General features: G+C 34.1%; 1 protein-coding gene across 2 annotated transcripts in view; it reads right to left on the reverse strand.

Annotated features, from left to right (window-relative positions):
* LOC125871845 (chromatin modification-related protein EAF1 B-like) overlaps nucleotides 1-27,235 on the reverse strand; it is a 286,021-nt gene that overhangs the window by 108,204 nt on the left and 150,582 nt on the right. The gene's annotated exons all lie outside the window — the stretch shown is intronic.

Here is a 27,235-nt window from a genome sequence, read left to right on the forward strand (position 1 = left end):
GGAACGATCTTTCNGTTAGGCTCTAGTTTCACTTACTAGTTTTTCAGGTCGTTACATTATCCCCCACTTGGGAACATTCATCCTCGGATGATACTTTAAACACATTAAGGGATTAACGACACAAGACTAGCTGCCCATTATGCATGCAACATCATAAACAATGCACAAACTAGGAGGAAACATCAACTCCATCTCAAACATACTCTATGCAACACAAGAAAGTAGGAACTACATTTACAAACTCATTATGCATCATAACTTCAACATTCTTCATTTCATTGGAGGAATTACCTTCTCCAACTCAAATCATGCTCATCATAACATCATTAGACATATTATGCAATTTCTCTCAAAAGCACACTTAGGCATGTTCAACAATTCGCCTCATGAAACATATATGCAACTCATACTAAATGCACATCAACCTGAGGAACATAAATCATAAAACTCATTTTCTCATTTAAACATGAATTTATCAAGACCATGCATAACATAAAGAGACCATGGAAACTCATAATCACACATGACTCCAAAACATGAAACAAGCCAAGAAGGAACTCTTGGTCTCAAGCTTGAATAGGAATAGAAGGAAAGAGATAAGGATCTCGAAACTCTCAACAACCTTACTATTGAACATACTCTCTCCCCTTAGGAGTAAACCCATACTAAGGCTAACATGAACATAACATAGGTACCTTAACAAGACATTCACAACTTATAAGAAACCATTAACATACCAAAGCTTTTAAACTAGGAAGGTCCTCATTAAGCAACTCTTGCTCACAAACAACCTTATCAACACCACTCAAGGTCCTATATGAGTCTACCACACCCGGTCTAAACTCCTCAAACTCACTACACCTCTTAAGGTGAGAATATCAAGCAAGCCTAACTCATGAAAATCAAGGACACTAAATGACCTTACCATCTAAGCACATTATCCCCCCCTTGGGAGCAATCCTATACAAGCTCTTTTAAACTTCACTTATTTCCATTCTAAGGTCGAAGCAAGTCATCACCAAACCTTCACACTTATCACACAAAATGATTCTAAACCAAGGTAAATTACACTTCTACCCTTCTAGGCATTTTTAAAACACCTTATTCATCAATTCTATCAATATACCTCAAAACTAATCATGACTAAGCCGGGTTCTACCATCAACTAATCATAAACATAAAGCAACCCATTCATACTAAAGACAACATTGCAATCTATCATCTCAAATCTATCAAGTCACATAGCCATAATTGGCATCACAACCAACCTTTTTCTCCCTCAATCCTTGTAACATAAGCCTTTCTAGGGATCATATCCTAAATACCATCGGATAAGGAATAAGGGAAAGACATTATAGAGTTAAACTCTATGGCACGACTTGAAGAATGAAGAAGTGAGATTTTCGTAACACCCAATAGCCTCTTATTCATAAATGTGGCGCGCTTCACACTATGAACAAGACTCTACTAGATGTAGTTTGAGAAATCCTAAAACCATTCCCAAAACCTTGTGCTCTGATACCATGTTTGTCACGACCAAGGGGTACCCCAAGATGCAACACGACGTACCAGACTCTGAAAATTCTCATACAAGCCTTATAACATTCTTGAAGATAAGTTAATAGGAAAATAAAGTGGAATTTAAAACTCTTTTTTACAATCGAAGTCATTTTTCATAAAAATCAAGCGAATGTCTTTCTATACTTTGTCTCAAATCATCTACAACACTTTAAATAAACTTTGGGACTAAGACCATACAAAAGCTCTAAACATAATTAAAAGACATAAGGGAACTAGTGGGTTTGTCATATTTTCAACTCCAAGCTCCTTAGAAACCTATCTTCCAAGTATAGGACATCAAATCTCCAAAACCTACACTTTGGTAAAAATGGAGAAATATGGGTTAGCACATAAAGTACTAAGTATGATAGTCATGCAAAAACCATGCTTAAAAAGGACATTTTATTTGGAAATCATGCTTTATGCCAATTTGAGAAAACTTCATGAACATGAGTATAAGAGGCATAATATACAAACATAACCAACATACAAGTCAGTTCATCACATTAGAACATAATCCACCATATAAGACATTTCATTACATTAAACTTTAACCTCAAGCAATACCAAGCTATACTTTGTGCAATGTATGAATAGCGTCCCATACCACTATCCACACTAAATACCACATTAAGGCCGCCAAAAGTGAACTTATCATTCATCATTTCCATCTTTACACCATACCCGTACATAAGAGACATAAACATTTCATCATACATGATAAGGAAGTAACTCATAATACAATCCAAGTATAACATGCATCATTATATTTAAGCATATGAATCAACATTCTTCATTAGCTTCATTTAGAGCACTTTCATTCATTAGCCATAAAGACATTAGAGAACTCACTATAGCCCTCTCAAAGCCTACTGTGCAATGCATGGATGACATCCCATACTACCACCCACACTTCAAAGAACTTCTCAAGAAACCATAATTCACATCTCACATGATGGGAATAAGCGCTTAACCGACATAGACCATGTGAGGTTGACATGGAATCCGGTGTCATATAATTCCACACAGTAAAGAGGTGGTCTTATTGGCTAAGGTAGGACCGGTAACATTTTAGCTAAGGTGGATCCACTAGCGAATATCCTATGTGGGCACATAGTTATGGGATAGGAAGATGTTCATTGGAACCCTAGCCTAGCATTGAGAGAGTTTCCATCTTACCATATCCACTTGGTGGTTAGCCTCCACTCCTATAAAGTATTTCATTCACATTACATTATTGTACTTGAGAGGAATGTCATTGGCCTATCGACCCAAGGTACATCATTACACATGAAAGGAATGCCATAAGTCTATCGATCCACGGTTCATTATTAGGATAGCTCTTGAGTTCTCATGAAAGGAATGCCATAAGCCTATCGATTCATGGTTCCTCATTACATTATTATACACATGAAAGGAATTCCATAAGCCTATCGATTCATGGTACATTGACTTATTACGAAAGGAATGTCATAGGCCTATCGATTCAAGAGTCATCATTATATTAGTTCATTTATAAAAGGAATGCCATAGGCCTATCAATTCATATTCATCAAGTCAAGATACATTCATTAGTCATTTATGAAAGAAATTCCATAGGCCTATCGATTCATATTCACTAAGTCAAGACACGTTCATTATACAAGAAGAGGATGCCTTAGCCTACCAATTCAAGATGCTTCATTCAAGATCACATTCATCAATACAAGAAAAGGATGCCTTAAGCCTACCGATTCAAGATACATTAATCCACATTACTTTCATTTATACAAAAATAGAATGCCTAAGCCTACAAATTCAAGATATAACATCACATTATAGAAACTCTTCACATTTTATCATCATCATTCATGAGTGTTAATTGAGAATATGCTTTCAATCATAACACAATTACATTCTAAACATGATCATTATACTTTCATTTAGATCACACACATATACTTTACATCATGTTCATACATAGATCCTTCATGAAATTGCCTTCCAAGGCTATACATCAATCACAACCCTAACATCTAAGTTACTACAATAGATAAGGTAATTAACATGATTCAATAACTAATTCACTATAAACATAAACAATTCAACATACTTCCATGATTCAATCAATTCCCAATCACAAATCACAACTTAGGATTTTGGGGAAAAACATGGTTTCATAGGAGAAATCATATTAATTCACCATTAATTCAAAAATTCCATCTTAAATCATCATATAAAAGCCTTTGAAAACGTTTTGGAATTGAACCCATGCATAGATTGAAAACTAGGGTTTTTAGGGAAATTTGGAAACTTGAAATCATTTTTGATAGGGCTCCTTGAATGAAACTTAGAAAAGGATGAAGACTACCATACCTCTATTGATGAACTCCACAAAAATTGAAGAAGAATTGCTGCTCCTTGACCCCTAGACTTGACCTTAAACTTGCTCTTCAAAGAAGTTTCTAGAGAGAGAATATTTGGAGAGGAGAGGTGGGTTCTAATTTGATTTTTTGGAAATAATGAAGTCTAAAAGGGAGTTTAACACTTTTAAAACCCTTAAAATACTTTAATTAACCAATAATAACCATCCCCCAACTTAACTAAACTTAAAATGAATTTACCATTTCACCCCTACCTTGGCGGAGCCCTAGACAACAAACCAGTTGTAATCTATGAACCACAACCCACGGACTGTGGGTGGGTCCACGGGCAGTACTGACCAGTCGTGGAATGGTTCTGCAACTCAACTTTTGGGACCTTGACCCACGGAGTCCATCCACGGGGTGTGGATGGACCTATTGGGAGTAGGTCCCATCCGTGAGTCCTCGACAAATTGATAACTTTTTGGTTTCTTGGGGTCTTGGGGGTTAGGCTTTAGGGTCCTCCTCAAGGACCCCTTGGGTGGTCCTTAGGGAGTCGTACCTTGATGTAACCCCTAAACCCCTCAACCTAAGCTCGGGAAGACACTAAACAACATCAAACCCCATAAGAAACTCAAACACAAACTCGTTAGGCTCTAGTTTCACTTACTAGTTTTTCAGGTCGTTACATTATCCCCCACTTGGGAACATTCATCCTCGGATGATACTTTAAACACATTAAGGGATTAACGACACAAGACTAGCTGCCCATTATGCATGCAACATCATAAACAATGCACAAACTAGGAGGAAACATCAACTCCATCTCAAACATACTCTATGCAACACAAGAAAGTAGGAACTACATTTACAAACTCATTATGCATCATAACTTCAACATTCTTCATTTCATTGGAGGAATTACCTTCTCCAACTCAAATCATGCTCATCATAACATCATTAGACATATTATGCAATTTCTCTCAAAAGCACACTTAGGCATGTTCAACAATTCGCCTCATGAAACATATATGCAACTCATACTAAATGCACATCAACCTGAGGAACATAAATCATAAAACTCATTTTCTCATTTAAACATGAATTTATCAAGACCATGCATAACATAAAGAGACCATGGAAACTCATAATCACACATGACTCCAAAACATGAAACAAGCCAAGAAGGAACTCTTGGTCTCAAGCTTGAATAGGAATAGAAGGAAAGAGATAAGGATCTCGAAACTCTCAACAACCTTACTATTGAACATACTCTCTCCCCTTAGGAGTAAACCCATACTAAGGCTAACATGAACATAACATAGGTACCTTAACAAGACATTCACAACTTATAAGAAACCATTAACATACCAAAGCTTTTAAACTAGGAAGGTCCTCATTAAGCAACTCTTGCTCACAAACAACCTTATCAACACCACTCAAGGTCCTATATGAGTCTACCACACCCGGTCTAAACTCCTCAAACTCACTACACCTCTTAAGGTGAGAATATCAAGCAAGCCTAACTCATGAAAATCAAGGACACTAAATGACCTTACCATCTAAGCACATTATCCCCCCCTTGGGAGCAATCCTATACAAGCTCTTTTAAACTTCACTTATTTCCATTCTAAGGTCGAAGCAAGTCATCACCAAACCTTCACACTTATCACACAAAATGATTCTAAACCAAGGTAAATTACACTTCTACCCTTCTAGGCATTTTTAAAACACCTTATTCATCAATTCTATCAATATACCTCAAAACTAATCATGACTAAGCCGGGTTCTACCATCAACTAATCATAAACATAAAGCAACCCATTCATACTAAAGACAACATTGCAATCTATCATCTCAAATCTATCAAGTCACATAGCCATAATTGGCATCACAACCAACCTTTTTCTCCCTCAATCCTTGTAACATAAGCCTTTCTAGGGATCATATCCTAAATACCATCGGATAAGGAATAAGGGAAAGACATTATAGAGTTAAACTCTATGGCACGACTTGAAGAATGAAGAAGTGAGATTTTCGTAACACCCAATAGCCTCTTATTCATAAATGTGGCGCGCTTCACACTATGAACAAGACTCTACTAGATGTAGTTTGAGAAATCCTAAAACCATTCCCAAAACCTTGTGCTCTGATACCATGTTTGTCACGACCAAGGGGTACCCCAAGATGCAACACGACGTACCAGACTCTGAAAATTCTCATACAAGCCTTATAACATTCTTGAAGATAAGTTAATAGGAAAATAAAGTGGAATTTAAAACTCTTTTTTACAATCGAAGTCATTTTTCATAAAAATCAAGCGAATGTCTTTCTATACTTTGTCTCAAATCATCTACAACACTTTAAATAAACTTTGGGACTAAGACCATACAAAAGCTCTAAACATAATTAAAAGACATAAGGGAACTAGTGGGTTTGTCATATTTTCAACTCCAAGCTCCTTAGAAACCTATCTTCCAAGTATAGGACATCAAATCTCCAAAACCTACACTTTGGTAAAAATGGAGAAATATGGGTTAGCACATAAAGTACTAAGTATGATAGTCATGCAAAAACCATGCTTAAAAAGGACATTTTATTTGGAAATCATGCTTTATGCCAATTTGAGAAAACTTCATGAACATGAGTATAAGAGGCATAATATACAAACATAACCAACATACAAGTCAGTTCATCACATTAGAACATAATCCACCATATAAGACATTTCATTACATTAAACTTTAACCTCAAGCAATACCAAGCTATACTTTGTGCAATGTATGAATAGCGTCCCATACCACTATCCACACTAAATACCACATTAAGGCCGCCAAAAGTGAACTTATCATTCATCATTTCCATCTTTACACCATACCCGTACATAAGAGACATAAACATTTCATCATACATGATAAGGAAGTAACTCATAATACAATCCAAGTATAACATGCATCATTATATTTAAGCATATGAATCAACATTCTTCATTAGCTTCATTTAGAGCACTTTCATTCATTAGCCATAAAGACATTAGAGAACTCACTATAGCCCTCTCAAAGCCTACTGTGCAATGCATGGATGACATCCCATACTACCACCCACACTTCAAAGAACTTCTCAAGAAACCATAATTCACATCTCACATGATGGGAATAAGCGCTTAACCGACATAGACCATGTGAGGTTGACATGGAATCCGGTGTCATATAATTCCACACAGTAAAGAGGTGGTCTTATTGGCTAAGGTAGGACCGGTAACATTTTAGCTAAGGTGGATCCACTAGCGAATATCCTATGTGGGCACATAGTTATGGGATAGGAAGATGTTCATTGGAACCCTAGCCTAGCATTGAGAGAGTTTCCATCTTACCATATCCACTTGGTGGTTAGCCTCCACTCCTATAAAGTATTTCATTCACATTACATTATTGTACTTGAGAGGAATGTCATTGGCCTATCGACCCAAGGTACATCATTACACATGAAAGGAATGCCATAAGTCTATCGATCCACGGTTCATTATTAGGATAGCTCTTGAGTTCTCATGAAAGGAATGCCATAAGCCTATCGATTCATGGTTCCTCATTACATTATTATACACATGAAAGGAATTCCATAAGCCTATCGATTCATGGTACATTGACTTATTACGAAAGGAATGTCATAGGCCTATCGATTCAAGAGTCATCATTATATTAGTTCATTTATAAAAGGAATGCCATAGGCCTATCAATTCATATTCATCAAGTCAAGATACATTCATTAGTCATTTATGAAAGAAATTCCATAGGCCTATCGATTCATATTCACTAAGTCAAGACACGTTCATTATACAAGAAGAGGATGCCTTAGCCTACCAATTCAAGATGCTTCATTCAAGATCACATTCATCAATACAAGAAAAGGATGCCTTAAGCCTACCGATTCAAGATACATTAATCCACATTACTTTCATTTATACAAAAATAGAATGCCTAAGCCTACAAATTCAAGATATAACATCACATTATAGAAACTCTTCACATTTTATCATCATCATTCATGAGTGTTAATTGAGAATATGCTTTCAATCATAACACAATTACATTCTAAACATGATCATTATACTTTCATTTAGATCACACACATATACTTTACATCATGTTCATACATAGATCCTTCATGAAATTGCCTTCCAAGGCTATACATCAATCACAACCCTAACATCTAAGTTACTACAATAGATAAGGTAATTAACATGATTCAATAACTAATTCACTATAAACATAAACAATTCAACATACTTCCATGATTCAATCAATTCCCAATCACAAATCACAACTTAGGATTTTGGGGAAAAACATGGTTTCATAGGAGAAATCATATTAATTCACCATTAATTCAAAAATTCCATCTTAAATCATCATATAAAAGCCTTTGAAAACGTTTTGGAATTGAACCCATGCATAGATTGAAAACTAGGGTTTTTAGGGAAATTTGGAAACTTGAAATCATTTTTGATAGGGCTCCTTGAATGAAACTTAGACAAGGATGAAGAATACCATGCCTCTTTTGATCAACTCCATGAAAATTGAAGAAGAATGGCTGCTCCTTGACCCCTAAACTTGACCTTGAACTTGCTCTTCAATGAAGTTTCTAGAGAGAGAATATTTAAAGAGTAGATGTGGGTTCTAATTTGAGTGTTTGGTAATAATGAAGTCTAAAAGGGAGTTTAACACTTTTAAAACCCTTAAAATACTTTAATTAACCAATAATAACCGTACCCCAACTTAACTAAACTTAAAATAAATTTACCATTTCACCCCCACTTTGGTGGCATGGTTCTGCAACTCAACTTTTGGGAACTTATCCCACAGAGGCCATCCACAGGGCGTGGATAGTCCTACGGGGCGTAGGTCCTATCCGTGATGTCCTTCACAAATTGACAGCTTTTTCATTTCTTGGGATCTTGGGGGTTAGGCTTTAGGGTCCTCCTCAAGGACCCCTTGGGTGGTCCTTGGGGATTTGTACCTTGACGTTTAAATCCTAAACCCCTCAACCTAAGTTTGGGAAGACATTAAACAACCTCAAACCCCATAACAAACTCAAACACAACCTCGTTAGGCTTTAGTTTCACTTACCAGTTTTCCGGGTCGTTACATTCTTAGCTTTCTTCTTTCAGAACTCTTCTTTATCTTCCAGCTTATCTTCCTCAACCTACTGCACGTGGATCATTAACCTTGCTATGTCCATGCCCCCTATCAAAATAGCTGGTTTTCTCTCATTACTTGACAGAGGAGATAACCCAGGAACAAACAGACTCTTCCTGCTCTTTATGTTAGCAACCATCTCCGGAGCGTAACAGGAAAGTTGGGTGAACTTGAGGTTATACTCATGTACACTCATATATTCCTGCTTAAGAGTGAGGAATTCCTTTACCTTGGCCTCTCTCAGTTCATGGGGAAAGAAACGCCCCAAGAAGGCCTCCTCAAATGCAGCCCAACTCACAATTGGTGCATCCTCAGCTCTACCGTCCTTCCATTGGTCGAACCAAACTTTAGCAACACCCTTCAGTTGGTATGCAACTAGTTCCACTCGCTCAACATCTATCACATGCATCACCTCAAACATTTTCTACAACCCTTCCATAAAGTTCTCTGGATCCTCAGTGACACTTAAACTGGTGAAGTCTGGAGGATTCATCCTTAAAAATTACTGTATTCTGGATATATCAGCCACATCCTATTGACCCCCTCTCTGTTGACCGGCTTGGTTGGTCACAACGTGGATCAATATCCGGATAGCTTCTCGAAACTCAACATTAGTGACCTCTTCTTGGGGTTGCACTTTTTGTGCATTTGGTACCCCTTCATCCTGTGGTTCAACATTCCTCCTAGCGGGATGACCTCAAACAGCTCTTCGTGGAGGCATGATCTGAAAGATATGCGAAAGCACGAATTAGAAAGAAACTTTATAGAGATGAACTTTATCACACGAAAAGAGTATGAAAGAAGTGAGATAGTTCCTAATGTTGCAGCCTCTTAATTATAGATGTGACATGCTTCACACTGATAACTAGGACTCTACAGACACAACTTCATAGACACCTTAGGACTCTTGAACCTTATGCTCTGTTACCAAGTTTGTCACGCCCCGAGGCTATACCCTGGGCGCGACTGGCACTCAAGAACCATTGTTGGCCCAAGCAAACCCTTGGTCTGGCTTAACTACTAGCAGAAGACTTACTTAACATAGAATAATCTCAAATAAAAGCTTTAACTCAAAAAGGTCTTAAATCAGACAACTTAGAATAGTTTAAAAATAAACATTCACTAGACAAAGAGGCAACTCAAGTCTCAACATAAACAACTAAAAATGAAAAGACACATGAACTAATGTATATCTATCTATGAAGTCTCTAATACTATCAGGGATGTCGGGACAAGACCCCCGATCGTCTAAATAATTGAAATGAAAAAATATAATAAAGGGATCCTCCGGAAGCAAGGAGGCTCACCAAACAACTCTGAAACTCAACTGGATCAACGAAGCGTTGGATGCTGATCCTGGTCACCTATATCTGCATCATAAAAGATGCATGCCAAATGGTGTCAGTACATGGAATGTACGAGCACGTGAGGGGAAATCTAAATAAGACATAAGCTTGAACTGAAACTGAAAGAAACACTTACCTCATCTCAACTCAACTCAGGGATACCCAACTCATTGCAATATAAAACAGTAGTAAAGAACGCAGTATAAAGAAAAGTTTTTAAAACAGTAGATACCAAATCAATGTATTTAAAAATACAATATACTCGATTTGTATGCAAGGATACAAAATAAACTCTACTTGTATATGAAAATACAAAAATAAACTTTGTGGGAGATTCTCTAACCCACAACCATCACTATGAGCTATGTGATGATACATCGTCTAGCCCACGCTGCCAAAACTGTCCTATACTTTGTCGGGGTATAGAACCTACTATTAAGTGGATCCACTAGTCTATGGTAAAAGCATTAAAGAATCATCTAAAAAGTATGACCTTTTCTACCCACGTTGGCTACATGGTTTATGAGGACTTTGAGTTATCTGAACTCATCCCCTTATCGGTGCTCAATACTACTCCCAAAATGTAACTAGCTCATATGTTTAAAAACATAACTCTTTCTGTGATTTGAGATTATTACTCAAAAATCTTTCTCTTAAAAGAGATGGTACTCAAAATTGCTCAAAAACTCTTTTAGACCCCTAAATATTACCAAAATTCGTTTAAGCTGATAGGGTAAGGAAAAGACTAAAATAGCCCTCTTAAATTCGGGTAACCGTCCTTAACCGGACAGGCAGACTTTGAAATGATCATATCTCCCTCATCCAAAATTGAAAATTAGCAAACTCTGTGGTGTTAGAAAGAGGATTCTAAGACCTTTCATTTGATATCTTATGGGCCACCTAACTCATCTTGTACTGAAATTTATGGTCGTTTGAAGTTGACCCAAACTCATAAGTTAGCATAACTTGTCAAAATTTTAAATTTGACTCTTTCCAACTTTGTTCTTTCTATGTTTAGCTCTTTTCTAAGGCGGGATGTTACATGCGATTGGAATAGAAGTGTAGATTCAACTTGCACTCCATCACTCTGGTATACTGATTTTAAAAAGCACCCAAACAAACTGAATAGTTTTGTGTAATATTTTTCGCTTTCAAGTATATATGATAAGTTGAATTGTTGTTCAATATGATACATTCTTCCTTTAATTTTCCATTTTAATATTTTCTTATGATACATTTCAATTAGGAACTTTAAAATGGTATATGTAAAGCAAAAGGTACAACTGAACTTTCTACACATTAAAATTAGAATATTTGTTTACTTTTCAGCCTTTTAAAATTTATTTATCTCTTCACTGACGATTATTTATTTATTAGAAAAATTACTATCTAAGGTTGATGTTCATTTGATTCCCAAAAAATATCAAATAGTAACACTTCCTGGAAGCAAAAGGATAAATTATAAAATTATTAATGTTCGTTACTACATAATTTTGTATGTAAGATAATATACTGTTTTAGTTTTAATGACCGATAGGTTTTAAGTATTATTTTATAAATTCCGAATCAATTGTATAATTTCAACACTTATATACAATTACTTATTTATATATATTAATTATTTGTATACAATACAAATAATTGTATATAATATTACTTGTATAAACTCAATTTGTATAATTTATAAATAAAAAAATAATGAAATATACATACGAAAATTAACATAACAAATAGAACTATAGATATGGAGCGTAATTAGGCAAATTGTAGCTAAAGAAGATTATTAAGTTTAAGCTCTTTAGCTATTTATGAAATTTCCTCTTTATTGTTAACCACAATCTCTAAATCCCTCCACATATTTGTTGTTTTTTCCACGAGAAAATTTGAGACGTGAATATGGGTCAGCTTAGCTTATCTCATGATTTGATACGCTTGAGCTAAGCTTTTTGGTCTGGCCCAATTAAGTTCGTTGATCCATCAAATTCCAAAGTTTGTGTGAGTATTGACAGTTGACACTATTAAAAATTCACTAATTTCACATTGAAATTTCTCACTGAAAAATATTCAATGGCTATTTTGATAAATATTTTGATTGAATCAATGAAAGAAGGAAAAATGTTTATTTGGGAAAAGCCATTATTACCAGTAGAGTGACAAATCTAGATAAAATGATAAAAATGACCAGTTATGATCGATGGCAGGTTCAAAATAGTCCCTTAAATATATAAGGAACAAATTTGATCTTTAGAATTTGTCAAAAGTTAACAATTTCATTCTTTATCAAATAATCACTGAACTTTTGTCTACTAAATTAGATGGGAACAATGAAGAAAAAAAGAAGCGAAAACTCATATTTAGAGGTCGACGTTTAATTTGAGCAATTCAGTTTGGATATGAAAACACTAGTTTGAATTTTTGATTCAAGAAATTAAAATCCAAATATAATCCATATAAGTGTGGATTGGATTGTTCTCTTAAGTTCGATTTCAAATTAATCAGTATGGTTATTTCAAATTTTCAGTTTTTAGCCAATGTGCATCTTAATTAATTCACATTATTCATTTTCTTAATAGAGTATATTGACTGATTTTGTAGGATATTTGACTTTATTATTAGATATATGTGCTAATATCTAATTTATTATAGGGATAAATATAAGGTATAGAATTTTGAAGTCCAAAATCCAAATTTTTGAGAATTTAAATCCAGAATTCAATATCTTTTATTAGAAAATATCCACATCGAAAGTTCAGTTAGATTTCGATTTAAACTATGTCCAACCCTACTCCCATTTAGAGGTACAATTTTTGTAGTTTCTGCTATATAGTCTGGTGCAATTTCTTGTGTTGCATGTTTTACGATTTGACAGAATTTTCAATTCGGTATATACTTTAAGGGACTACTATTTTGATCAAGGAGTGAACATTTTCTTTATTTCGAAAACCAATACTATGATTATGTTCTTTAAGCAATAAAGAGGTCAAAATAACAATATGACAGCAAGGAAAATATTAGCAATACGAGAAAAATCCAAAACTATATGATATGCATAAAAAATATTAATGAAGAAGTCACATATTTTTCTTGATTACCGAGAAATCTTCTAGGATCAATGGCATAAAACTCTATGAATAATGGTCTTGTCTCTTTTGCCTTCACCACTTAAATAGAGTCTAAACCTGAGACGCTTATTCTACAATTTAAAGAAGAATACAAAATATTGCTAGTTATTTGTTACTTGATTGTCTTAATCCGATCTTTTCCGGCATGTGTTTTTGTTGTATCACTAGTCCCTCCGATAGAAAAAGGAAAAACTAGGCTTTCAACATAGATATCTACACGCCACCAGTTATCAACGTTAATATTCACAGGTCTGAGTGAGTCATCGCTTGAATCGTATATCATGAAGTTTGATATAAAACCAAACTTAATTTCACCTTTATTTGTTATGTAAAATGGAAGAGCATATGAATGTGGATAATTCAACATACCTGATGGTAATATCTTTGTCCAAGATTCTTTAATATCATATTCCTTCGTAATTTAAATAGATACATGTTTTCCCTCATCATTAATATAGACGAAAAGATCACTTCCCAACACTCCTAGTCGCAAATCATTATCTCCTTTTCCGTAGGATGACGGCTCCACCTTTTTCCATTTCTCATCAATCAAATCAAGAGAAATTAATATGTGGTCCTTATGATAGACATTACCAACCCAATGAAGCTTCCGATTGACAAACTGACTCGGACAACATAAAATCACCTCAATGAAAATAATGCATGGTTCTCCATGAATCGCTCTTTAGGTTATATATTCCGACCTCAACATCATGGAGAGGATATGAAGTGAATTTCACTACCGTATAATCATCATGCAATTCATCGTATCCTAAACCACACATAAAACAACTAACGACTTCCCTAAAATTATTTCTATAATCAAATAATTTATTGTACTTTCTAATGGCGGGATTCCACAGAAACATATCATTTGGCCGCTCGACAAAACAAAACAATCTGAAAAGGTCTTTGGTAATCTTTCATGGGATAATTAAAGTAAGATGCCTTAATCACATCAGACTCATAAAGTAAAGACCTAAGAGACTCCTCCTTAAAATTTTGCTTTGTATAACTCAACTTGAACCTATGGTGTGTGTTAGCGTACCATTTTGATGTTAGTAAAATGTTAAATCATTCTACCAATAATTAGTGTTGCAGATTGACAATATTTAGGTGCATTCATTGCACGATTAAGGGCATTAAAGTGCTGCCTTTGGTGCAACATTTGTTTGTCCATTTGATGGCATTTCATTTCCCCTTAACTCTCTTTTAGTTTGTGATAGAATGTGGTCATAAGTTTATATGAAACACCACTAACTCATTATACCTTGTAATTTATATAACCTCTAGACCATGTATCTTCTCTATTTACTACCTCATTATCGTCATATTCTTTGCAAGGAAGAATTCTTCACCTATAAATAATGTGATCTTACTTTATATTGGTGATACATACAAGAATGATACAAGAATAGTACAAAAATAAATAGAGAAAACAAAATATGTATTGAGGTTAGTGTAGTGAAAGAGAGAGTTAAGACAAAGAATAATATTCTAAGTCTTCAACTATATTCACTATACAAAAAAGAGTAGTTATATATTGAAGGAAGACGTTCTTTTTGTGGAGCTTTGAGCTCTTCAACTAATCCGGAGTTGTTTGAGTTGTACACGTTGTTGGGTTGTTGTATCCTAGAGGGGACAAGTCATGAGTGATACTGTTGGATCGGTGTAGATTATGTCGTAGTATGCTTGAACCTCCTTAAAGAGAGCGAGATATATGCGCCTCAGCCTGAATATTTTCTTAATTCATTTTATTTTCAACTATAATTTATCGTATTTGTGGTATATTACACCAATAATTTGAAGGAGATCCATTTTTTGTTTCAGTTTGAAAAAGTACGGATATCAATATAGGAGATCTCAACATCATTTCGCTAAATGCTGCTCTCTTCGAGAGATGGAAGAGAATGGATGTACGAGTAAAGTATATTTTTACTTATGTAATTCAAGCGGAGAAAAGGTAAAAAAATTACCTTTTACTTTTCATGAATAAAGTGAAACTACTTTTCATGAATTTTATTTTATTTAAATTCTTAATATAGTGGGGGTTTCATGAAATTAGAAAAAACCCATTGTGAAATTGTGATTTTTTGCATCTTTGAGATATGCTCTAAAAGAGTATTATATATATATATATATATATATATATATATATAAATATATAGAGAGAGAGAGAGAGAGAAAGAGATATTATCTTGAAAAAATAACATTTGTTGTTTGGCTATAATGAGGTGACTTTTGTCTCTAACATGAGAGTTATAAACAAATTATGAAAAATATGTTGATTAGTTATTTAACATGAAATGTTTTGGTGAGTAAGAGTTCATTCTTGAATGAAAAAATACCATAAAATATGTGATGAAATTTTCCTTGTCAAGTCATATTATGTTGAAAAATTTGTGAAATACAATTATTTTAATGCATGAGCCTTGCAACTCCTTTTGATTCAATCGTGTGAAAATGGTGTGACAAATAAAAAGGAGTTTGCTAGCCTAATAAAAATGTGATATATGTGACTGACAACTTGACTCGATAATGCATTTGCAGAAAAAGTACTTAGGCAGGTACAAGCAAACCAGATGGAAAAACTTGGCGCTATTTGTTAAAAAATGAGAAAAGTAAATTATATTATTTGTTAACTATACTATGGAGGTTGAAGTAAAAGAAATATTAAGCTTCAACTAGTGAAGAAAGTGAATTGATTTATTATATCAAACACTTTGCTTTGAGAAATTAATTTTTCTAATTTTAATTAATTGTGATGACACCAATGTTATTGGTAGAATACATAACTGTTATTATAACGGTAAATTCAGACTCATGAAGAGAAAACACAATATTGTGAGGTCATACTGATCATTGGTATACCATCAATATTAATTGTGTTAAAACTTGTGATAATCTTGCAGATTCATTAACTAAGGCCTTAGCAAGATATTGGGTCTGAAGCACATCGAAGGGATGACATTAAAGCTCATGAATTTCTCAGTCATATATGAGGAAACCCAACCTGGGGACTAGAGATCCTACAACCACATTCAATTGGAAGAACGAATCATATGATGGCTTGTTGTGTAATGCACTAATATTAAGTTTACTCAATCCCTATGATCCCTATGATGTGAGTGCATTTATCCTATGTGAGTGCATTTATCCTATATGATTTGTGAAGGTTGAGTCTATGAACTCTTACTGAAAGTTCGTATCTCGTATGTGTGGGGTCTCAAATTATAGAAGCACCCTTGACAAATTTCACCTATGTGAGTGTGAAAGTAGTTAGCTTTCTATGAGAATGGACTTGTTCTAAAAAAACACATGAAAACTGAGATAGCATAAGATCGTAATGTCCTGACTAATAAAGCTTATGTCAACACCTTGATTATTGTGTGTAAGTGGTGATACTTTATTTCCCTTAAGCAGTCATAGTTCAGGTCTGAGACCACTACAGACTCTGGAGTAAATGTTGTTGTTTTACTAAGTGAAGGTTCAATGCAAAACACACGTTCATTACATATAGTAGTCTACCTTCAAGTAAATTGTTAAGTACTTTTTTATCTTAATATTAAAAATGAGTGGGGGATTATTAGTGTAGCATTTTAATATTAGTAAAATGTTAAATCATTCTACCAATAATAGGTGTTGCACATTGACAATATTTGGGTGCATTCTTTGCACATTTAAGGGCATTAAAGTGCTGCCGTTGGTGCAACATTTTTTGTCCATTTGATGACATTTCATTCCCCTTTAACTCTCATTTAGTTTGTGATAAAATGTGGTAATAAGTTTCTATGAAACTCCTATAACCACCAACTCATTATGCCTTGTAGCTTAATGTAATCTCTATTTACTATCCCATTATCTTCCTATTCATTGCAAGGAAGAATTCCTCACTTATAAATAGTGTGGTCTTACTTTGTATTGGTGATACAAGGATGGGACAAGAATAGTACAAGAAAAGATAGATAAAATATTATGTATTGAGGTTAGTGTAGTGAAAGAGAGAGTTGAGATTAAGAATAATATTCTAAGTCTTCAACTATATTCACTATACAAAAGAGAGTAATTATACATTGAACGAAGGTTGTGGAGCTTTGAACTCCACAACTAATCCGGAGTTGCTTGAAGTGTACACGTTGTTGGGTTGTATCCTGGAGGGAACAAATCATGAGTGATACTGTTGGGTTGGTGTAGACCGTAGATTATGTTGCAATGGACTTGAATCTCCTTAAAGAGAGCGAGATGTCTGCGCCTCAACTTGAATATTTTTTTATTTTTTGTTTATATTTTATTTTCAACTGTAATTTATTGTATTTGTGATATATTATACCAACAGTGTGTGTCGTCCTTATTATTAACTAATAAGTTGAAATGGAACTTGATAAACTCAGAGCTAGAGATTAAATCAAGCCAAGATTTTGAAATAGGCTTGAATTTCACGAGGCATTTTCACCGGAAGTCTTAAGAGGATTTCAGTGACGAGTTCTACTCGTAGAATAGGAATCGTCAACATTGATTCTTTCATTAAAGTTGATACAAATTGAGAATAGTTTGGGAATTTGCCTTTGTAATTTTTTTTTTTTTTTGTAAGTCACAAATTCCTTTTATATTCATTACTCTAACGTAAAAAATATAAACCTAGATTCTTTTGGACCATGAATGTTAGACATTACAGGCCAATGTCTTTGGGACATCTAATTTACGATATATTATTATATTACTTTAAATTAATATACATAAATACACACATTATCTCATCTAAGGGGATTTTAATAGGAAATATTGTAATTCATAGGTAATAACGACACCTCATAATTTTTATGTACATTGCAACGTAAATAGTTCAATATAGTTGTAAATGTCCAACTTTAAGTCGAGTTAGTACAAATTTTCCAACACTGCTTCTACAGTAAAAAGATGACATTGTACGGTAGATATGAGTACGAAGTAATTTTGTCCACCAAAGGTAGGACAGAGGGAAGATTCAACATCAACATTTTGACCCGACAATCTCAACATACTATATTCAACTGAAATCATTTTCGTCATAAATGTTCCATACTGATTTCCCTACCAACTATACTTGAGGCATGTCTAAGTTGCTTCCTTTCAATTTCTAAGCAGTGAACGTTGACAAAATGTAAGATAACTTGGATTATATGAATACAATGCATAAAAGAAGAATGACTAACAAGATCCCAAAGTTGTTGCATCACTAGTCCTTTTATGTAGAAAAGGGGGACACTAGGCTTTCAACGTAGATTTCCGCGTAGCTAAATTTGTTAGAGTCAATAACTGCAGGACAGAGTGACTCATCATTTGGATTGTATATCATGAAATTATTAGTTGATGCAAAACAAACCACAATTTCACCTTTATTTGACATGAAAAATGGAAGAACATACGAAAATGAGGAATCATCATACTTGATAGAAAATATCTTTGTCCAAGATTTTTTCATAACCCAAAGAGACGCACATTTTCCCCGATTATTATTAATATAGCCCGAAAGATCACTGCCATACATTCCTAATTGTAAATCATAGTCTCCTTCTTCGTAAGATGGTTGCTCCACCTTAATCCATTTCTCGTTGACCAAATCAATATAAATTATGTAACGATCACTAAAGGTATAACTAGCCCAATAAATCTTTCCATTGACAAACTTACCTGAACGATATATATTTGTACCTCAACATCACGCGAATGTCCATGATAGTAAGTACATGCCACTACTTTATAATCCTCATGGAACTTATCATATCCAAAACCATATATGAAATTGATAGCATCCATCGAATTAGTTTTAGAATCTGGTAGTTTCTTGTACTTTCTGATGGATGGATTCCATAGAAACAAATCGTTTGACCAATCAACAAGACAAATCAATCCATTGATAGAATTCATCGAACGAAAAGATTTTTGGGGGTTTTTCATGGGATAATTCAAAGCAGATGTCTTTGTCACATCAGACTCATAAAGTAAAGACCTACGAGACCAAACCTTAAAATTGTAGTTATGATGATAACATGATATGAGCCTATGGTGAGTGTTGTGTTTGTTATTTGCTGATAAGTCAAGATGAGACTTGATAAACTCAGAACTAGAGATTAAATCTGTTGGGGTTATTTGCCCTGATTTCTTACCATAAATAAGTTTTCCTTTTAGGAAAATGTTTTAATATTTTGACTAGTCCTTTTCTTGTAGGAAAGGGTTTAGAACTCTATAAATATAGGCTTGTTCCTTCTAACTTAATTAGCATTCACAATGTAGTCCTAGGGTTTTGAGAGTTGCGGTTATGGAGGAGAATTTTGTGTACCTCCTTGTATTCCGAGTGAATTGGTTGAGGTTGTTTCTCTCTATATTTTGTACTCTCATATTTATAGTGGATTACTCATCTCTTTTGTGGATGTAGGTCGATTGACCGAACCACGTTAAATTTGTCTCTTTTGGCATGTTTCTCGTTTGTCTTCTTACTCGTGCTCTTTCGAGGTTTGCTTTGCTAGCTTCCGCATTACACCTGATTATTTTCGGTCCTAACAAGTGGTATCAGAGCCATGGTTCAATGATGGAACCATGTTAGAGATGGGTGTTCATCTTGGTGGGTGTAGTTCTAGTCGCAACCTTTTTGACAGTAATGAAGATTTTTTTGGAGAAACTGTTTCAGAGAGGTTCTCTGTGTCGAGACGTAGATTTGATGGAGGAAATTATGGAGAAGAGATGCAAGATCCTAAAGATTATGTGAAGAAAGTGGACAAATTTATTTTGTCAGAAATTCAGGCCAAAGGGGAGATTTGTTGTGGTTATTTGCCCTGATTTCTTACCATAAATAAGTTTTCCTTTTAGGAAAATGTTTTAATATTTTGACTAGTCCTTTTCTTGTAGGAAAGGTTTTAGAACTCTATAAATATAGGCTTGTTCCTTCTAACTTAATTAGCATTCACAATGTAGTCCTAGGGTTTTGAGAGTTGCGGTTATGGAGGAGAATTTTGTGTACCTCCTTGTATTCCGAGTGAATTGGTTGAGGTTGTTTCTCTCTATATTTTGTACTCTCATATTTATAGTGGATTGCTCATCTCCTTTGTGGATGTAGGTCAATTGACCGAACCACGTTAAATCTGTCTCTTTTGGCATGTTTCTCGTTTGTCTTCTTACTCGTGGTCTTTCGAGGTTTGCTTTGCTAGCTTCCGCATTACACCTGATTATTTTCGGTCCTAACAAAATCAAGTCAAGATTTTAAAACACACCTGAATTTTAAAAGAAACTTCACCGGAAGCCTTAATAGAATTTCACTAACGAGTTCCTCTGGCAGAATAGGAATAGTCAACATTGATTCTTTGATTGAAGTTGATAGAAATTGAAAAAAATATCGTGTGGGTGTCAAATATTTTGTGAGAAGAGTTATTGCGATAGTGGTATTGTAAAAGTCACAAAAGTCTTTTTTTATATTTATCTTAAGAGTTTCTTATAAGATGGAAAAACCTACTACTAGGTTTCTCCAAATTCATTTATTTATTTCTCTGTAATTTATATTTTAATATTTTCTATATGTTTAGTTACGTGTAGTTTTCTTTTCTCTAAAAGATTACACTCTTTTTAAATTTTGTTTTCTAGTTTAATAGACTAATAAAATAAAAATGAGTAATTAAAGGTTATATTTACTTTAGTGGATGTATCCAAGAGTATATATAGTCTACTGATTAATAAAGTAGTCTCCGATTCAAAAAATTTAAGGAAGATAAAAGTATTAATGTCAATCAGTGGCAGAATTAGGATTTTTATTCAGAGGTTCAAAGTATAAAGAAGAAGCTCAAGTAGTAATATAAGTGCGCAGTGAACGTAGTAGCCCCTCGACACTTTGTACAAGAAATCATAGATATTTCATATTTTCATTAGTTGATAAAAGTAAATACCAAACTAATCACAGATACTGAGAATAAAGATATGTTGATAAAAAGAATTTTAAAGGATTAACTGTATTACATAACTTAATTCCTAAAATACGTGAAAAATGATGAAAAAAAGAGCGAGATGGGGAAGTTATCATTTGTATTTTATTAAATTCACTACTAAAAAACTGTCAAAAAGAAACGGGAAAAAGCGACGGATTGCGTCGCATTTTTGGCAAAAGCGATAGAAACGCGACACAATCAGTTCCATCGCTTTTTGGCTCAACGCTTTTCCAAAAGCGACGGATTGCGTCACTCAAATTTAATTTTCATTTTTTTTAAATTTCCAAAAGGCGACCCAGTCCGTCGCTTTTGTAGAAATTTTAATTTTGGAAATCCCATAAAAGCGACAGACAAAACCACGCTGACTGTCGCTTTTCTGGGTTTTAAAAAAAATTAAAACCCAAAAAGCGATGGACTAAACCACGTTGTCCGATGGTTTTTCTGTAATTTTTTTGACAGCAGAAACTTGCAGTTTCTGTTGCCCACCTGCAAATGCAATTCAATTCAATTCTACACTATTCAACCCAATCAAACACACACAATTATAAACAATCTAAACAAAACATAAAATAACAAACATAAAATAACATTTAAAAGTATCTAAATCACAAATTAAAGACTTTTAAAGTCTTTCAAAGTTCGTTTCAAAATTTCAAAAAGTTCATAAATGTCCAGAGATCTAAACTAGGGAGTGGGATCTACATAATCATCCTCATAACTCTCATCGTCGGTGTCATCGGGAGCCGAAGTAGAAGGTCGACGAGCGAGGTTCATCACTTGTTCTTTGGTTTGCTTAACGGTCTCACTCATGCTTTCTTGTTCAGCTACTCTTCTCCGCTCCGACTCTGCTAGTGCCGTTGTAAGTTTAGCTATTTGATCCGACATAGTAGCAATCTGAACACCGTCAAGTGCCTCGGCTTGACGTGACGATCCAATACCTTTTAAGCCTGACTAGAGTCATCCAACATCATTTCGAGAGCCTAGACCATAACATCTACCCTTGTGTGCCCCCCTACCACTTTTTCTTTCCAAATTTGGGTGGACAGTTCAGGTGTCAATTGGATCGAACTATCTAGATTCTCAGCGACGTACTGATGAAAGTCATTCTGCATATTAAATATAAAAATTGACATCAATATACATACATATCATAAATATATGCACTATTAATATATATTATTCATATTAAATAACTTAGAAAAGTTCGTTCGGCCCATTCCTCCACCCACACATCTGGATCCGACTCATTTTCTTTCTACCTGACATGAGTCTTCTTGAAAACCTCCGGTTCAATGGGAGTGTGTCCCAATTCTTTTTCCTATAAATAAAAACTGAAATTTCTAACGATATATATGAATCAACTAATTATTTATTTAAAAGTTTGAATTAGAACTTACCATCTCTCGTGCAATTGTTCCAACCATCTTTGCACCTCCGATGTGCAACGAGCCACCTTTAAGACTGCCTCTAGTCTTTTTGGCTTGATCTGATATTGCCTTAATTAAACTTGTTTGTGTTCCAATACTGACCCAATTCATCAAAAACATGAGGCAACATCCAACCGAGACGTTCACCACTATCCCGAATTTTCTTTAGCCAGCTATACAGTCTGGCGGATGCCTTCCTCTCAAATATGGTCCCAATGACGAAATTGTACCTCGACTTCCAAGTACACATAGTCTGAAAAATTTTTTGAATAACGTTAATTATTAGATCGATAGTAAAAAAATGTAAAGTATACTAAACTTAACTAAAAAATATATACCTTAAAGTTATTAAACATTGCCTGGCGTATATTGTTTGGAATCTCACTCCAAGAGTGATAACCCTGTGTATAGAGTCTTCTAACACAGTCTTTTAAAGCCCGAGCAGCATCATTTGCAGGATGCCACCTGCAAAACACATAATAAATATGTTAGTTCATGAAGAATATATTAAAGTATAAGAAATAAATAAAATAAATTAACAAATAGATAACAAAACAAACTTACGATGATCCATCCGGTTAAATCATGACTCTACCAAGTTTGTCCTTCTGGCCAGGAGCTAGAGCAGGCATCGTATCATCTGGTGTAGCACTAGGTGTAGATGTAGACGAGGGTGATACATCAGGATGCACAAAACACTGAGTCAATGGAGGCATACCGACCATAGCATCTGACTTCTCGCTACTAGAATCTCCAATCCTCATGGCAGATAACTGAGGAGATGTACCTGTGGGAGATGGAGTACCTGCCGATAAGGGTCGTACTCGACGAATAGCCTGTAAAGGTAGGTCCTCGTAACGTCGTGAAGGCAATGCCTGTGAAGTAGATGAAGCACCGACTGGTCGACGATAATGAGGATAATATTGTCGAGGATCCGCTGTACTAAACGGAACAACAAATAAATGAGTATCATGGCTGATACGCTCTGGTGCAAAAGAAATAGATCCTGCAATATCCTTAGCATCTATGGGTCTCTTAGACTTCTTCTTCTTAGCCTGCTTAGTCTGGCTAACTCCAAGATGCTCGCGATGTCTGTCACCGTCACCGCCTAATGACATCTGTATGAAAATTTACATGTATAATATATATAAAAATCATAAATTAAATAAAATTAGCAAAATACACTTACATATGTATACTAGCTAGCTTTCAGTCTACACTATTCCTCCTCGCTTGTTTCAATTCCATCATTCTCCCATTCTTCCTCCTCAGTTGTTTCATTTTCATTTTTATCCCATTCTTCGCCATCAAATGATTCATTTTCCTCATTCTCGAATATTTCTTCCTCAACATTCAGTATCTCATCATCAGATACTTCTTCTAATATGTGTTGAAGATGTTGTAGTGTGGTTTCCAATTCAACATCAACTTGTTGTTCAACAATTGCAACATCATTTTGATACTCCACATCTAAGACATTGTCAATTTCAATTCTTCCCACATGCTTACTTTTTTATAACAACCCACCAATCAACTTTGTCTCTACGCAATGGATATGGAGCGTAATACACTTGTTTAGCATTTTGTGCAATAATAAAAGGATCATAATTTTTGTATTTCCTGGTGTGCTTAACTTCAATTATATTATGTTGATGGTCCACCTTTGTGCCTCTATGTGATGGGTCAAACCACTCACACTGAAACAATACAATCTTCTTCTTAGGCCAACCTAAATACCTCACTTCAATAATCTCTTGAATGACACCATAATATTCAATAGTTTGACCAGTACCATCAACATCACCTTGTATGTAGACACCTCTATTATTTGTTTTCTGATTCCTAGAAACTTCTTCAATTTGAAACTTAAAACCATTGACACAATACTTATTTATTGTCAGTACTTGAGATTCAGGTCCAAGTGCTACTTCTTTCACTAATTGCAAATGTTGGACATTATCAAAATGCTTCCATGCTTCACCATCAGATGAATGAGACAAGACACCCGACCACCTTCTATATTCACAATGCCATCTCATATGTGGGGCAGACCTCATCGATGCATACAACCTCTTTAACCTAGGAATGAGAGGTAGATAATGCATCACCTGAACTGGGACCATCTTTCCAGCCGGAGTCTTCTTATAATGAGCATGTCCACAAAACTTACAATTTTCTAATTCACTATTCTTGTAAAACAATATGCAGCCATTAACACAACAATGAATTATATCATACGACATTCCTAACTTGTACACCAAACGCTTTGCTTGATAGAAGTTCTTTGGTATGTTAAACTCTGGATTAGCTAGTTCACCCAAAAGATCAATCATTAAGTCCATAGCCGCATTAGGAACATTCCAATCTGATTTAATATTCATTAATCTAACCGCAACTAACAAGGCAGAATGCGGACTCCCTTCACATAGTGGACGACTAGACTCTTCAAATTGATCATAAAAGCGTCTTTCTTCTTCATTAGGAGCTTCATCAAAATATTGTTTCGGTTCCATCCCACCTTGAACCCCGAAAACATCATTGATCATTTCATGAACCCTATCATGTTCAACCCTAACCTGTTCAACCCTAATTTGGTCATGTGGTGCAACCATATTATATACATCCACATGCATCAAATTATAAAATATACCATCCAATCCATCACTTTCTCCATGATCAATCCATACAAATATGTAAGCTTAAATCCATTACGGTACTACAAATGAACCATAACTCTATCTTGTTTAGAAAAAATTAAGCACTTACATGCACTACAAGGACACCTAACCAATCCATTATTCTTGAAAATGTCAAGTGTCATTGTATGTTCAATAAAATTTCTAACACCGTCAATAAACTCAGGTTTCAAACGAGCACCAGTTTCATAATGCATATTATACATCCACAAACGATGATCCATCTACAAAAATATAGATATTCAATTATATTATAAATAAAATTTAATAATAATTTTACTAGTAGTAGTCCTAAAACTAGTTTAGTATTGACTTAACCACATTATTTATTTTAACTTATTTAAACAACTTAACAACTTTTTAACTTGAGCTAATTTAGTTTTGACTTAATTCTAACAACTAAATCCATCAACAAAACCACATTATTTAATTTAACTAATTTAAACAACTTTATAACTTTAACTAGTTTAGTATTGACTTAATTCCAACAACTAAATCACATTATTTATTTTAACTTATTTAAACAACTTAACAACTTTAACTAGTTTAGTTTTGACTTAATACAACAACTAAATCCACCAACTAAACCACATTATTTATTTTAACTTATTTAAACAATTTAACAACTTTTTAACTTGAACTAGTTTAGTTTTGACTTAATTCTAACAACTAAATCCAACAACAAAACAACATTATTTATTTTAACTTATTTAAACAACTTTTTAACTTGAACTAGTTTAGTTTTGACTTAATTCCAACAACTAAATCCATCAACAAAACCATATTATTTAATTTAACTTATTTAAACAACTTAACAACTTTAATAACTTAACAACTTTTTAAAGCTAAGTGTCAACACTAGATGTACACAAATCGATCTTGCAAGAAAATCAATTTTGTCATTAATATGATTAACTAGTGTTGGTACTTATGCTTAACAAATATATTATTTCTAAATTTAAAGCTAAGTGTCAACACTAGATGGACATAAATCGATCTTGCAAGAAAATCAATTTTGTCATCAATAGGAACACCTAGTGTTGGTACTTATGCTTAACTAATATATTATTTCTAAATTTAAAGCTAAGTGTCAACACTAGATGAACACAAATCGATCTTGCAAGAAAATCAATTTTGTCATCAATAGGATCAACTAGTGTTGGTACTTATACTTAACAAACACATTATTCCTAATTAAAGCTTAATATCAACACTAGATGGACACAAATTGATCTTGCAAGAAAATCAATTTTGTCATCAATAGGATCAACTAGTGTTGGTACTTATGCTTAACAAACACTCGATGGACACAAAAAAATTATCACAAAATTAAAGCTAAGTATCAATATTAGATGGACACAAACACATTATTGAAAACAATTGTACTTGAGCTTTAGAAATTTAGAAGCACCAACCTTATCTCCTACTTTGATGAAAGATGCAATATAGTCTTGTATCAACCTTTTTAGATGTTGAATTTCCTCAGTTGCCTAGCATGAAAAGTCCTAAAATTAGTTAAATATAAATTTCAAATCCAAGAGTATTAGTTATATATATATATATATATATATATATATATATATATATATATATATATT

Source organism: Solanum stenotomum, chromosome 7, assembly GCF_019186545.1.
Source record: "Solanum stenotomum isolate F172 chromosome 7, ASM1918654v1, whole genome shotgun sequence".
NCBI classification, from domain to species: Eukaryota; Viridiplantae; Streptophyta; class Magnoliopsida; order Solanales; family Solanaceae; genus Solanum; species Solanum stenotomum.